General features: G+C 36.0%; 1 protein-coding gene and 1 non-coding gene across 4 annotated transcripts in view; one reads left to right on the top strand and one right to left on the bottom strand.

The window, feature by feature from the left end:
• The window catches only part of RNF214 (ring finger protein 214), a 47,747-nt gene that overhangs the window by 12,822 nt on the left and 19,309 nt on the right, over positions 1–15,616 (bottom strand). The gene's annotated exons all lie outside the window — the stretch shown is intronic.
• On the top strand, positions 6,396–6,513 carry LOC122450682. Its single transcript, XR_006272181.1, has one exon. It is a non-coding gene; the product is annotated as a small nucleolar RNA SNORA8 (small nucleolar RNA).

The raw sequence follows: 15,616 nt of genomic DNA, 5'->3' as shown, positions 1-15,616 counted from the left end.
ACCTTTCAATCTAGAAATGAAAAAGTCATTGAACTACCTCAGGGTAAGTGACTGAACTTCCTTAACTGGAGAAGCACAACTTGGTACAGCTGACATTGCTACATGCCTGCTGAATGAAGTCAGTAAAATAAATCATGGCAATGCCTCTCTTTTAATGATATACTTTTAATTTACCAAATTAAAGATTCTGCTGCAAATCTAAGACTTGATTACTATCTCATCAGCGGAACTAGAATTTTACTTTACAGATGAATCCATAGACAAGATTAGACCTGCCATTTTGTTTATATTCATCTAGCACTGGCACCAGTTAATCACTGACAATGATGTCGTGTATGAATTCTTAGTAACAAACACAAGTGATGCTGACATAATCCAAGATGAATATAACTGTTTTGAATCTCGTGGTTTATCTTAGAACAACTGTGCGGACACTTACTCTGCACTTACTAGTATGAAAATTACAGTGGGTACAAACACTGGCACCATACACAAATGAAGTCATGGCATCACACTACACCTCTAGTCACTGTATTCTCTGCTGCCACACACACAGTTGGGGGAGGGGCAGTTTTACTTCAGGATGCCTTGACAAAGCCATCAAAAGTAATAATTTTATTAAATCTCAACTCTTAAACACATATATTTTTAATATTCTGTTTATGAAATGCTACGTGCCAAAATACTACAGTTGTCTTGAGGAAAAGCATGCGTGAGCCTGTTTAAGTTGAATCAGCCTCTTTTTTCATGTAAAATAATTTTTACTTCAAAGAACAACTGACATGCTCTTGAAAGTGAAAAACTCTTGTTATTTCAAAGGAAACAACTGACAGTGTTTGTGGCCAACAATAACATTTGAGCTTTCAGGCAAAATTTAAAATTTTTGGAAAGTCTACATGGGCCACCGGGTTTCCATTACTTATTCTGATGACATCAAAAGAGACATAAACAAATGTGATTCTTTAAACACTGTATAATAAAATCTATTAATACTTGGAAGAGCTACATACCTTTGAACCAGTATTTTCCAAACTATCAATGTATTTTTCACCAATTCAACTGTAGGACCCACCTGGAACCCCAGAGTTGGTATAAAGATTATTTTCAGCTGAAGACATTTAAGGTTCAACAGATGCAGAAAAAAGCCTCCTCAGAGCTTTCTCTAGCTAACAGCAGCAACTTTTGGGAAATAAGGCTGTCATAAATTCCTCTTCAAGGCAGATCTACTCCCAGAAGAAAGAATGCAAATAAAATCTACCCAAATCCCTTCTCTGGTGGAATTTTATGGCCCTAAAGGAGATGGAAAAACCATTCATACCTATATATATTATCACAAATTTAGAAGTACCACTTGTTCTCCTGAAAACCCATTTATCTTTCCCAAAGTCCAAAAGCTGTCCTTTCTCCCCACTTTTCGGAAGTCTTCTGTTTTCCCAGAAGCCCCAGATTCTAACCATTCCTTTGAGCTAGTCATCACTGAGTTCTTCTACTGTATGCATGTTGCATGTATAAACTGGGTTTTTTCCTCCTGTCACTCTTTTGTCAGTTTAATTCACAGTCCTCAGAAACTGAACCTACTAGAGTAGAAGGAAAAGGTTTTCCTCCCCAAGTCAAAATAGATAAAGATCCATTCAAAGTGCAAGTAAAGACAGTGAATTTTAATGTAACTGTACAAAATCACTGACGTGCTTTCAGATTCCATAATGCAACGAAACTGTAAGAAACTATCAGGTGTCAAGCTATGGAGCACTATCAAAGAATAGCCACAATTATCTAAAAGGGCTATTTGGGACTTTCCTGGTGGTCCACTGGTTAAGACTCTGCACTCTGGTAATAAAAAAAAAAAAAAAAAAAGACTGCACTCTGGTCCAGGTTTGATTCTGGTCAGGGAACTAGATCCAACATAATACCACAACTAAAAAAAAAAAAAAAAAGATCCTGCATGCATCAACTAAAAAGAAAAATACCACATGCTGCAATAAAGATCCCACGTGCTATCTAGTGCAAACAAACAAATAAATAAAAATAAACATTAAAAAGACTATTACAATATCCCTTGCTTTTCCAACTGCACACCTGTGTATCACCAGACTTTCTTCCTAGACTTTAACCAAAACAACATATTGCAATAGAGAAGTAGATAGGATTAAAGAGGCTTACAAAAATATAAACAATGTCATTCTTCTAACTAAAGGGTTAGGCATAGATTTCTTGGAACATAAAACATAGGAACCACAAAAGAAAAAAAAAGGTAACCTGGACTTCATCAAAATTTAAACTTTTGGAAATAAAAGGAATCCAAACTGGAAAGGAAAGAGGTAAAACTGTCACTGTTGGCTGATAACATGACACTATACACAGAAAAGGCTTCCCTGGTGGCTCAGATGGTAAAGCATTTGCCTGCAATGCAGGAGACCTGGGTTCGATCCCTGGGTTGGGAAGACCCCCCTGGAGAAGGAAATGGCAACCCAATCCAGTACCCTTGCCTGGAAAATCCCATGGACAGAGGAGCCTGGTAGGCTACAGTCCATTGGGTCACAAAGAGTCAGACACAACTGAAAGACTTCACTCACTCACTCATACACAGAAAATCCTAAGGACACCACCAAAAAACTACTAGAGCTCATCAATGAATTTGGTAAAGTTGCAGGATACAAACTTAATATATAGAAATCTGTTGCATTTCTATACACTAACAAGGAACTATCAGAAAGAGAAATTAAGGAAACAATCCCATTTATTACCATTAAATCAAAAAGCTAAAATACTGAGGAATAGGCCTACCTGCGGAGGGAAAAGACCTGTACTCTGAAAACGATAAGACACTGATGAAAGAAACTGAAGACAACACAGATGGAAAGATATACCGTGTTCTTGGACTGGAAGAATCAGTATTGTTAAAAATGACCATGATATCCAAGGCAATCTATAGATTCAATGTAATCTCTATCAAAATACCTAAAGGCATTTTTCACAGAACTAGGACAAAAATTTTTAAATTTGTACAGAAACTCAAAAGACATCAAATAGCCAAAACAATTTTGAGAAAGAAGGTTAGAGCTGGAGGAATCACACTACCTGACCTCAGATTATACTGCAAAGCTACAGTAATTAAAATATTAAGGCACTGGCACAAAAACAGACACCTACATCAGTGGAATAGGATAGAGAGCCCAGAAATAAACTCAGGTACCTATGGCCAATTAATCAAAAAAGAAGGTAAGAATATACAATGAAGAAGACAGTCTCTTCAATAAGTGGTGCTGGGAAAACTGGAGAGCTACATGTAAAAGAATGAAATAAGAACTTTCTCTAACACGATATACACAAAAATCAACCCAAAATGGATTAGAGACCTAAATGTAAGACTGGATACTATAAAACTCCTGGAGGAAAACATAGGCAGAACACTGTATGACATAAATTGTAGCAATACTTCTCTGGATCCATGTACTAAGTAAAGGAAATAAAAGTAGAAATAAACAAATGGGACCTAATTAAATTTCAAAGCTTCTGCACAGCAAAGGAAAGCACCAACAAAATGAAGAGATATCTACTGAATGGAGAAAATATCTGCAAATGATATAACTGGTAAAGGATTAATATATCCAACACACATAAACAGCTCATACAACTCAACATCAAAACAAACTGATTAAAAGATGGTCAAAAGAATAGACAATTTTCCTAAAAGAAAATGCAATATGGCCAACAGGCACATGAAAAGATGTTCAACATTGTTAATCATAAGAGAAATGCAAATGAAAACCACAATGAGATATTACTTCACACCTGTGAGAATGGCTATCATCGAAAAGAACACAAATAATGGGATGTGAAGAAAAGGGAACTCTCATACACTGTTAGTGGGAATGTAAATTGGTGCGGCCACTGTGGAAAACAGTATAGAAATTTCTCAAAAAACTAGAAACACAACGATCATATGGTCCAACAATTCCGCTTCTGTGTATATAACCAAAAAAAACCAACAAAAAAACACAAAACCAAATAACCCCACAAATTCAAAAAGATATGTGCACCTCAATGTTCAAGGCAGCATTATTTACAACTGCCAAGATATGGAAGCAACCTAAGTGTCCAATGACAGATGAATGGATAGAGAAGATGTGGTGTATATACACAATGAATATATTCAGCCGTAAAGAACAAAGAGATTTTGCCATTTGAAGCAACATGTATGGGCCTGGAGGGTACTATGCTAAGTGAAGGGTACTATGCTAAGTGAAGTCAGATAGAGACAGACAAATACGGTACAATATGTGGAATCTAAAAACTACAACAAACTAATGAATATAACAAAGTTAGAAGACTCACAGATATAGGGAACAAACTAGTGATTACCAGTGGGGGATAGCAATACAAGGGTGGGGAAGTGAGAGGTACCAACTACTGAGTGTAAGATAAGCTAGGAGGATGTATTAAACAACACAAGGAATATAGACAATATTTTGTAGTAACTGTAAATGAAGGAAAATTATATAAAAATAATTATTTTTTTAAATTAAACTTTTGCATTTCAAAAGATACTGTTACAAAACGCAAAGGCAAGTTATATACTGGGAGAAAATATTTGCAAAACACAGATAAAAGGACTTGCACTAAGAATACTCAATAAGAAAACATGTCTTTTGGGTTTTTTATAGAAAACATGTTTTTAAATGGGTAAAATATTCAAAGACTTCTTCTCCAAAAAAGAACAACAAATGGCAGATACAGACATGAAAAGATGTTCATATCAATAGTCATTAGGAAAATGCAAAATAAAACCACAACAAGATACTATTAAACACTTATCAGAATGGCTAGAACTAAAAAGACTGATAACACCAAGTACTGGTGAGGATACGGAGTAACTAGAACACTTATGCGTTGCTTGTGGGCATGCAAAACAGTAAAGCAACTTTGGAAAACCATTTGCCAGTTTCTTATACAGTCAAGCCAACATACGGTCCAAGCAATCCCACTCCTAACTATTTACTCAAGAGAAAACAAGTTCACATAAAGACTTGCACTTGTTCTGTATTTCTGTGTCTCTTTTTCTGTTTTGCATATAGGGTTATCGTTACCATCTTTCTAAATTCCATATATATGTGTTAGTATGCTGTAATGTTCTTTATCTTTCTGGCTTACTTCACTCTGTATAATGGGCTCCAGTTTCATCCATCTCATTAGGACTGGTTCAAATGAATTCTTTTTAATGGCTGAGTAATATTCCATGGTGTATATGTACCACAGCTTCCTTATCCATTCATCTGCTGATGGGAATCTAGGTTGCTTCCATGTCCTGGCTATTATAAACAGTGCTGCGATGAACATTGGGGTGCACGTGTCTCTTTCAGATCTGGTTTCCTCAGTGTGTATGCCCAGAAGTGGGATTGCTGGGTCATATGGCAGTTCTATTTCCAGTTTTTTAAGAAATCTCCACACTGTTTTCCATAGCGGCTGTACTAGTTTGCATTCCCACCAACAGTGTAAGAGGGTTCCCTTTTCTCCACACCCTCTCCAGCATTTATTGCTTGTAGACTTTTGGATAGCAGCCATCCTGACTGGCGTGTAATGGTGCTCGGGCCTGGTGCACTGGGAAGACCCAGAGGAATCGGGTGGAGAGGGAGGTGGTAGGGGGGATCGCGATGGGGAATACGTGTAAATCTATAGCTGATTCATATCAATGTATGACAAAACCCACTGAAATGTTGTGAAGTAATTAGCCTCCAACTAATAAAAAAATTAATTAATTAATTAATTAAAAAAATAAAAAATAAATAAAATAAAAAAATAAAACCCTTTCCTGTGCTAAAAAAAAAAAAAAGGCTTGCACTTGAATATTCAGAGCAGCTTTTTTTTCAACTTTTTTTTTGGCCACACTATATGGCATGCAGGATCTTAGTTCCCCAACCAGAGATCAAACTTGTGCCTCCTGCAGTGAAAACATGGAGTCATAATCACTGGGCCACGAGTTTTATCTATAATAGACAAAAAATGGATATAACCCAAATGTCCATCAACTAGTAAATAAATAAACTTAGTATATAATCTTAGTATATAAGTAAATACTATTCAGCAATAAAAAGGAATTAAACTACTGATATATGCAACAACATGAATAAATTACAAAAGCTTTTATCCTCAGTAAGAGACAGAAAAGGCTATATATTCTATGACTCTATTTACATGAAGTTCTAGAAAAGGCAAACTACACTGAGAGAAGCAGACCAGTGACTGCCAGTGCCTTGGGGTAGTGGGGGCAAATGATTCCCAAGAGGTATGAAGGAACTTTCTGGAGTGATGGAAATATGTTATACCATGATTGTGGTGGTAGTTATATGACAGCATACATTCTTCAAAATTCATCATTTAAAACTGGTGAATTTTATTGTACTGCATGGTATCTGCGTTCAGCAGTTAATTCTTGCTGGGTGTTCAAAGAACAGTGCCTGGCATTGTTTTTCTTGGCTTTGTGCATGTTAGGCCAGTATTTTTACTGACACAGTATCCCTGAAGTTTCTCATACTGTTCAATTTGACATAATCTTCAATAGGAACTAATACTTCTGTTTCTCTAGGGTCTCTAAAACTCAGAACCAGGCAGACCCATCTCCTCTGACCCTAAACATGGTCCTAATGTAATAGTTTGAGAAAACTGGATTCCAAAGATTACTGGTGGGGAATTTTAAGATTTTTTTTTTTTCTTTATGAGGACCACTTTTTAAAGTCTTTATTGAATTTGCTACAATATTGCTTCCGTTTATAATTTTTGCTTGTTTTGGCTGAGAGGCATGTGGGATCTTAGCTCACCAACAAGGAATCAAACTTGTACCCCCTGCATTGGAAAGTGAAGTCTTAACCACTGGACCACCAGGGAAGTCCCCAGTGGGAATTTTTGAAGTATGTTCATATTTCACTGGAGATCAAAGAAATCCAATTAAAAGAATTGTGGCAAGACTGCTTGACATGATAACTGCGGATTGAGCAAAATTCTTTTTGAAAGGACCACCTTGAAGATTATGTTCCAGACACTGGAGGAACTAAGGTGACTGGCAGTGGCTGGAAACAGAAAATGTGAAATTTCTTAAAAACGTACTGACTTACATAATTTTGCCTATGTTACACATAAAGAAAACCCTTTACAATTTGTAGGGGGAAAAAGGGTTAATTTTATAGAAACTATATCTCCTTAAAACTGTATTTAAAACAAAAATTAACAGCCTCCACCCTCAAGGCCACTATCCTAAATCTGCTCTACTTGCTTTATTCATCGTCTCTGCCATCTCAGCCACCTCATTGTCACTACTCCTCTTCTCCCTCTAACAACCAACAAATCTCACCAACCCTACCTCAGAACACCCCTGCTTTCTCTTTTTCTTCCACTGAGATCAGGCCCTCATTTTATCTTTTCAAAACTCTGTCTTCCTGACATAAATTTATCTTCACTTTAGCACATCTAACTTAATGAAGCCACAACTGTCCCTCTAAAAATTAAATCTGTAGAGCTTCCACTTCCAGTAAGAGTAGTTGTTGTTTTGTTGTTCAGTCGCTAAGTTGTGTCCCACTCTTTGTGACCCCATGGACTGCAGCACACCAGGCTTCCCTGTCCTTCACCATCTCCTAGAATTTGATCAAACCCATGTCCACTGAGTCGGTGATGCCATCCAGCCATCTCATCCTCTGTTGTCTCTTTTCTTCTCGCCCTCAATCGTTCCCAGCAACAGGGTCTTCCCCAATGAGCTGACTCTGCACACCAGGTGGCCGAAGTATTGGAACTTGAGCTTCAGCATCAGTCCTTCCAATGAATATTCAGGATTGATTTCCTTTAGGACTGACTGGTTGGATCTCCTTGCAGTCCAGGGGACTTTCAAGAGTCTTCTCCAACACCACATTTCAAAAGCATCAATTCTTCAGCCCTCAGCCTTCTTTACGGTCCAACTCTCACATCCATACACAACTACCGGAAAAACCATAGCTTTGGCTAGACAGACCTTTTTTGGCAGTGACGTGTCTGCTTTGTAATATGCTATCTAGCTTTGTCATAGCTTTCCTTCCAAGTAGCAAGTGTCTTTTAATTTCCTGGCTGCAGTTACCATCCGCAGTGATTCTGGAGCCCAAGAAAATAAAATCTGTCACAGTTTTTACTTTTTTCCCATCTATTTGTCATGAAGTGATGGGACCAGATGCCATGATCTTAGTTTTTTGAATGTTGAGTTTTAAGCCAGCTTTTTGACTCTCCTCCTTCTCCCTCAACAAGAGGTTCTTTAATTCCTCTTCATTTTCTGTCACCAGAGTGGTATTATATGCATATCTGAGATTATTGATACTTCTCCCAGCAATCTTGATTCCAGCCTGGGATTCATTCAGCCTGTCAGAGTTGCTCCTAATAGACCAACAATTTCTGCAGGTAAAAAACTATAAGTTCTACACAAAATGTAAAACAGCACCTATCTAAAGATACTAAAGAACAAACAAAAGCCAGGAGAAGACCTGACAACTGGAGGAAGTGAACATCACTGTTTTTTTCTGTTTTTTATGGCTAGTCATCATTCATCTAAAGACAAACCCCAGATAGCTCTGTGCTGACAACTAAAACTGAGATAGAAATTTTGAAGCCTTACCAGTTCAAGAACATAAAGGATAAAACTGGGAGCTACCATAACAGCTGGAAAGTGAAGGAGAAATCCCCAAAAGATAAAAGTCATGGACAGGGAGGCCCCAATTCTGCATATAAATCGATTTAATCTCTGGATGATCCCTGAACCACCCATGCACAGAGGGGACTCCAAGGAACTCAACTACAGATACATGAACTGAACAGAGACCACAGTTGCTGCCTACCAAGCAGGTATGTATGATGTTTAAGCCTAGGAAATAGCCTGATGAAAGAAATTTTTAAAAAAGAAACAAACCACAAGATTCTATGGAAGAATACAACAGAATTGAGAGTTTCTGCAACATATTATTCACATACTCAGGACTCAACCCTCAATTACCAATATATAAAGAAATGGGAAACATGATCCATACTCAAAAGTAGGGTCTGCAAACTATGGTCTGTAGATCATATTCTGGCTGCTACCTGGTTTTGCAAATAAAGTTATAATGGAACACAGCCATACTCATTTTATTTACATATTGTCTATGGCTGTTTTCATGCTACAACAGCAGAGTTGAATAGTTGTGACAGAGACTGTGTAGTCTGCAAAACCTCACATATTTACTATATGCTTGCCAATCCCTTCCCTCCACCCTGATCTATTGACAACCAGTGATCTGCTTTCTCTCACTGTAGTTTTGTCTGCTCTAGAACTTCACAAAAACAGAATCATACAGTGCATACCTCTTGTGTCTAGTTTCTTATTTAGCATAATACTTTGATTCTGACTTCTGGTCAAGAAAACAAGCAATCAATGGAAAGGACTCCAAGGAGACCAAGATGCAAGAATTAGCCGGCAAAGTTTTAAAGCACTTATTTTAACTATGCAGAAAAACATAAAAAAAATATGCTCACAAGGAGTGAATAGATAAGAACAGTTTTGTAGAGAAAGAGAAACCATAAAAAAAAAAAAAAAACTAAATGGAAATGAAAGAACTGAAAAACACAATATTGGAAATATAAAATTCAATGTATGGGCTTAACAGCAGACTGGAAACTGGAAATGATATAATAAAAAGTAGGATTTCTCAGGCACTCCAGTGGTTAAGACTCAGCAATTCCAATGCAGGGGGCACAGGTTTGATTCCTGGTCAAGGGACTAAGATCCCACATGCTGTGTGGCATGGCCAAAAAAGTAAACTTGAAGATACACAAATGGAAATTATCCAATATGATGAACAGTAAAAAAGAACTAGAAAGAAATAAAAGAGCCTCCATAAGCTACAGGACAATACCAAAAGTTCTAACATATGTGAAAGTGGAGTCCCAGAAGCAAAGGAAGGAATGAGGCAGGAAAAATATTTGAAAATTATGTCAAAATTTCAGAAATATGGTGAAATACATAACTTTATAGAATAAGCAGCTGAGAAAACTTGAAACAGGAATAAAAGGAAGAAAGCTATACCTGGGAAAATCAAAGTCAAGCTGTTGAAAACCAAAGATAAAATACTGAAAGAAACCACAGGAAAAAAACGACCTAATACACAGAAGAAACAAAACAACCGTTACTGAGTTCTCATCGGAAATATTAGAAGAGGGTGGATGAATTGAGAGAGCAGCATTTGAACATACACGTCACCATACGTAAGACTGACAGCCAGTGGAAAGCTGCTGCACAGCACCAAGAGCTTAAGCTGTGCTCTGTGACAACCCAGGAGGGTGGGCTGGGGAGGGCGGCGGGACACGTGCATGCTCACGGCTGATTCACACTGTTCTACGGCGGAAACCAACACAACACTGCAAAGCAACTATCCTCCAATTAAAAATTTTAAAAAAATTATAGGAGACAGTTACTATTAAAACAACATTTTCAACTGAATAAACAAATTGCTAGATACTCACACAATGGACTATATTCAGTATTAAAAAGAAATGAACACCTATATCTATTTTTAAAATTGATTTAATAATTAATAACCTTCTAAAACAGAAAATACCAGGCCTAGATGGGTTCACTGGTGAATTCTACTACATATTTAAAGAAAAAATTAAACCAATTCTCTGCAATCTTACCCTAATACCAATACCAGACAAAAATAATAGAAGAGAAAAAACTACAGATCAACATCTCTCCTGAACAGAAACACAAAAGTCCTCAACAAAATACTAGTAAATCAAATACAAAAAAAAGTATAAGAAGGATTTTGACCAGGTGGGATTTATCTCAGGTATGCAAGCCTAGTTCAACATTTAAAAAATCAACTAAAAGTATCCATAATATCAAAAGACTAAAAAAAGAAGAATCAAATGATCATGTCAATATATGTAGAAAAAGCATTTGACAAAATCCAGCACCCATTAATGATAAAAACTCAGTAAACTAGGAATAGGGAGAACTCTCAACTTGGCAAAGATTATCTACAAACAATCTACAGTTAACATCATACTCAAGAGTGAGAAACTGGAAGCTTTTCCAAGATCAGGTACAAGCTAAAGATGTCCCCTCACACCATCTCTTTTCAATATCATACTAGAAGTTCTCGCTAATTTAATAAAGCAAGGAAAGGAAACCAAAAGTATACAAATTGGAAAGTAAGACATAAAACTGTCTGTGTTTGCACATGACGTGATCGTCTATGTAGAAAATTAGAAAGAATAGACAAAAAAACCTTTGAACTAATAGGTGGTTAAAGCAAAGTTGCAGGACATGAAGTTAATATACAAAAGTCAGTTGCTTTTCTAAAACGATGAGAGTAGCCCTCATTTGGCGCAACTATAGAAAGATCATGCATAGTAACAAAGACCCAGCACAGGCAAAAAAAAGTCAGTTCTTCCCAAGTTGATCTATAGTCAGTGTAATCCCAATCAATTCCCAGCAAGTTATTGTATGGATATCAACAAATTGATTCTAAAGTTTATAAGAAGAGGCAAAAGACCACAATATTGAAGGAGAAGGACAAAATTGGGAGACTGATGCTACTTGACTTCTGGACATACGATAAAGCTATAGCATCAAGACAGTGTGGTATTCCTAAGAGATAAATGGAACAGATCAGAGGGCCTAGAACTCCATAAATAGCCAAATGATCTTTAACAAAGGAGTGATGACAATAAAATGGAGCAAAGAGTCTCTTCAACAAATAGTTAGATGTGGATACGTTAAGTGGCTTCAGTTCTGTCCAACTCTTTGTAATGCTATGGACTGTAGCCCGCCAGGCTCCCCTGTCCATGGGATTCTCCAGGCCAGAACACTGGAGTGGGTTGCCATACCCTCCTGCAGGGGATCTTCCTGACCCAGGGATCGAACCTGCATCTCTTATGTCTCCTGCACTGTTAGGCAGGTTCTTTACCACTGGAGCCATCTGGGAAGCCTGTTAGAAGAGGACATCAACATGCAAAAAAATGGATCTAAACACAGACCTTACACCTTTCACAAAGATTAACAGAAGTTGGATCATGGACCTAAACATAAAACACAAAATTGTAAAACTCCTAGAAGATAACATCAGAGAAAACTAAATGAATTTGATGTAACACCAAAGACGTCCATGACCCATGAAATACCTGATAAATAAGACTTCATTAAAATTAAAAACTTCTGCAAAAGACAGTATCAAGAATAATAGAAGACAAGGCACAGACTGAGAGAAAATATTCGTAAAAGACACATCTGACAAAGGAATGTCATCCAAAAAATACAAAGAGCTCTTAAAATTCAACAATAAAACAAACAATAGGCGAGTTCCCTGCTGGTCAAGAGTTGGGACTCCAGGCTTTCACTGTTGTGGCCTAGGTTTAATCCCTGGTTGGGGAACTTAGATCCTACAGGCCATGTGGCACAGCCAAAAATATAAGAATACAATTAAATTAAAAATATAATCTCTCAGTTAAAAAAAATAAGATTTACAAAAAGGGGCCAAAGACTTTGACAGACAGCTCACCAAAAAAGACATACTGATAGCAAATGAAAATGTGAAAAGATGCTCCACATCACTTGTCATCCGGAAAATGCAAATTAAAACACCAATGAGATACCACTATATACCAAGTAGAATGGGCAAAATCTAGAACACTGACAACAACAACTGCTGGCAAGGATGTGGAGCAACAGGAACTCTCATTCGTTTCTGCTGGGAAAGCAAAGTGGTACAGCCACTTTGGAAGACAATTTGGCAGTTTCTTTTAAACTAATCTTATTCGTACCATACAATCCAGCCATCGCACTTCTTGGTATCTACCTAAAGGAGCTGAAAACTTATGTCCATACAAAAACTTGCACATGGATATCTATAGCACCTTTATTCATAACTGCCAAAACTTGGAAGCACCCAAGTTATCCCAAAGTAGACGAATAAAGAAAAAACTACCGTACATTCAAACAATGGAATATTCTTTGATGCTAAAGAGAAATGAGCTATCAAACCATGAAAAGACATACTTTCAAATGCATATTACAAAGTGAAAGAAGCCAATCTGAAAGGCTACATATTGTATGAGTCAACTATATAGCATTCTGGAAAAGGCAAAAGTACAGAGACAATAAAAAAATCAGTGGGGGAGTGTGGGATGAACCGGTAGAGCACAGAGGATGGGCAGTGAAAAATACTCTGTATAATGATGGATATGTCATTATACATTTATCCAAATCATAGGGTGTATAATACCAAGAGTGAACCCTAAGGTAAACTATGGACTTTGGGTGATTATGACGTGTCACTGCAGGTTCACCTTTGGTAAAAAATGTGCCACTCTAGTGAGTGACACTGATAAAGGGAAGGTTGTGCGTGTGTGAGGGCAGGGGGCATATGCCCTCTTTACTTCCTTCTCAATTTCATTGTAAACTTCAAACTATAATTTAAAAAAAATAAAGTCTTTTTTTAAAAAAAGTAATGAACTATTAATATAGTTCACAGTCATCACAACATCATAGATGAATCTCAAAAATGTGGTAAGTGACGAGACTTCTCTGGTGATCCAGTGGCTAAGACTCTGTGCTCCCAACGCAGGGGGCCAGGGTTTGAACACTGGGCAGAGAACTAGATCCCATGTGCCACAAATAAGAGTTTGAATGCCACAACCAAAGATCCTGAGTACCACAACTGGGACCCAGTGCAGTCAAATAAATAATTTATGTCTAGAAAAGATAAGTATAATAACTAATAAGTTATAATAAGTAACAGTGAAGGAAAGTGTTCACCTGGGAATGGAGGGGAGGAAGCAGAGTGATTAAGAAGAAATACAGGGAATATTTCAGGGTAATGGTATGTGCTATACCTCGACTGTGTTAGTGTTAACATGTGTGATTAATCTGTCAAAACTCAACAAAATATAACTTAAAATAAGGGTATTTTATTATATGTAAATTATATGCAAAATTTTTTTAATTTAAAGAATAACTCTAAGTTTCAGCAATTAAGACTATGAAAATTTCCCAAATACTTTATTCAATAAAATTATAAATCTTTCTAATATGGCATAATCACCAGGCACATAATTTGTTTTTATGAAGCATTTTGACAGTGAATTAAATAGATGTGTATTCAGGGTGAAAAAGGCCAAATTAAAACAGAATTCTACAGAATAGTCAATGAATTAATATTTAATTTACACAGTAAAGACTGGACCCAAATCTAATCATATCACTAGCTGTATTAAATACAAATACTAAAAGCCTCTAAAAGGAACCTTGTCAGAATAGATTGAAAAAAAAAAACCCAATTATATGTTGATAGGTTGAAGGTAAAATATGGAAAAATATATACTATGTAAAGAGTAAGCATATCTAACTGCAATATTTATGTTAATATTACACAAAATAAACATTAAGATTATGACCAAGATAAAGACATTTTATAAAGATAAAATGTCAATGTCAATAATGAAGACAATTTATCAAGAACACATAATAATAATAATTGTATATGTATCTAACAACACAGCTTCAAAAGATAAGAACAAAAATTGACAGAGTTAAAAGGAAAAAGAGAAAAATTTATAATCACATAGATTTTAACACTGCCCCCTCAGCAAATGATATAACTAAATATTTTAAAATAAAAAAATAGAGAAACTTTATTCTATATAAATTATACCTAAAATTTCATTTTTTAAATTTAAAGGATAATTCTAAGTTTCAACAATTAAGACCATAAAAGTTTCAATGAACACAGACATAAAAAGCCTTTTCAAATATCAGTGAGTCAAATTCAGCAATACCTAAAAACAATAATATATCTTGCTCAATTTGGTTGCATGCCAAGAATGGAGAAATGGTTTAACATTTGAAAATAAATCAATGTAATTCACTATATTAACAGAATACAGGAGAAAAAATATTTGATAATTTTAATAGATACAGAAAAACCATCTGACAAAATTATGCATCTATTCATATTAAGAACTCTTAGAAAATCAGGTGTTTTTATAGAAACTGATAAGCTGCTTCATATATATATATACATATATATGCACCCACACATATACACACACACACACACACACATATATGTAAATGCAAACAACCTAAAATATCCAAAGTAATCTTGAACAAAAAGCAGATGATTTTGCATACTCTGACTTCATGACTTACTATAAGTCTATAATAATCACAGTGCTATGGTTTGACATTAAGATAGGCAAATATATCAATGCAATGGATTAGTACTGTACCCAGAATAAACCCACTATTTATATAAATGACTCATGGTGCCATTTGGTTTTTGGCAAAGGTGTCAAACAACGCAATGAAGAAAGGAATGTTTCCCAACAAACGGTACCAAAACAACTGGATATTAACATGCGGAAAAATTAACTTCAACCCCTACTCATCATCATACACAAAAATTAACTTGAGATGGATCACAGACATAAATATTAAAGCTAAAATGATAAAAATCCCATGAAAAAACAGAGGAGAACATCTTTGCTACTTCAGAGTAGGCAAAGGTTTTTTAGGACAGAAAATACAATAACTATAAATGAAAACTTAATAGATATCACGGAAATTAAATTT

The sequence above is a fragment of the Cervus canadensis genome, chromosome 11, assembly GCF_019320065.1.
Source record: "Cervus canadensis isolate Bull #8, Minnesota chromosome 11, ASM1932006v1, whole genome shotgun sequence".
Taxonomy (NCBI): domain Eukaryota; kingdom Metazoa; phylum Chordata; class Mammalia; order Artiodactyla; family Cervidae; genus Cervus; species Cervus canadensis.
This window is presented reverse-complemented; position numbering and strand designations above follow the sequence as displayed.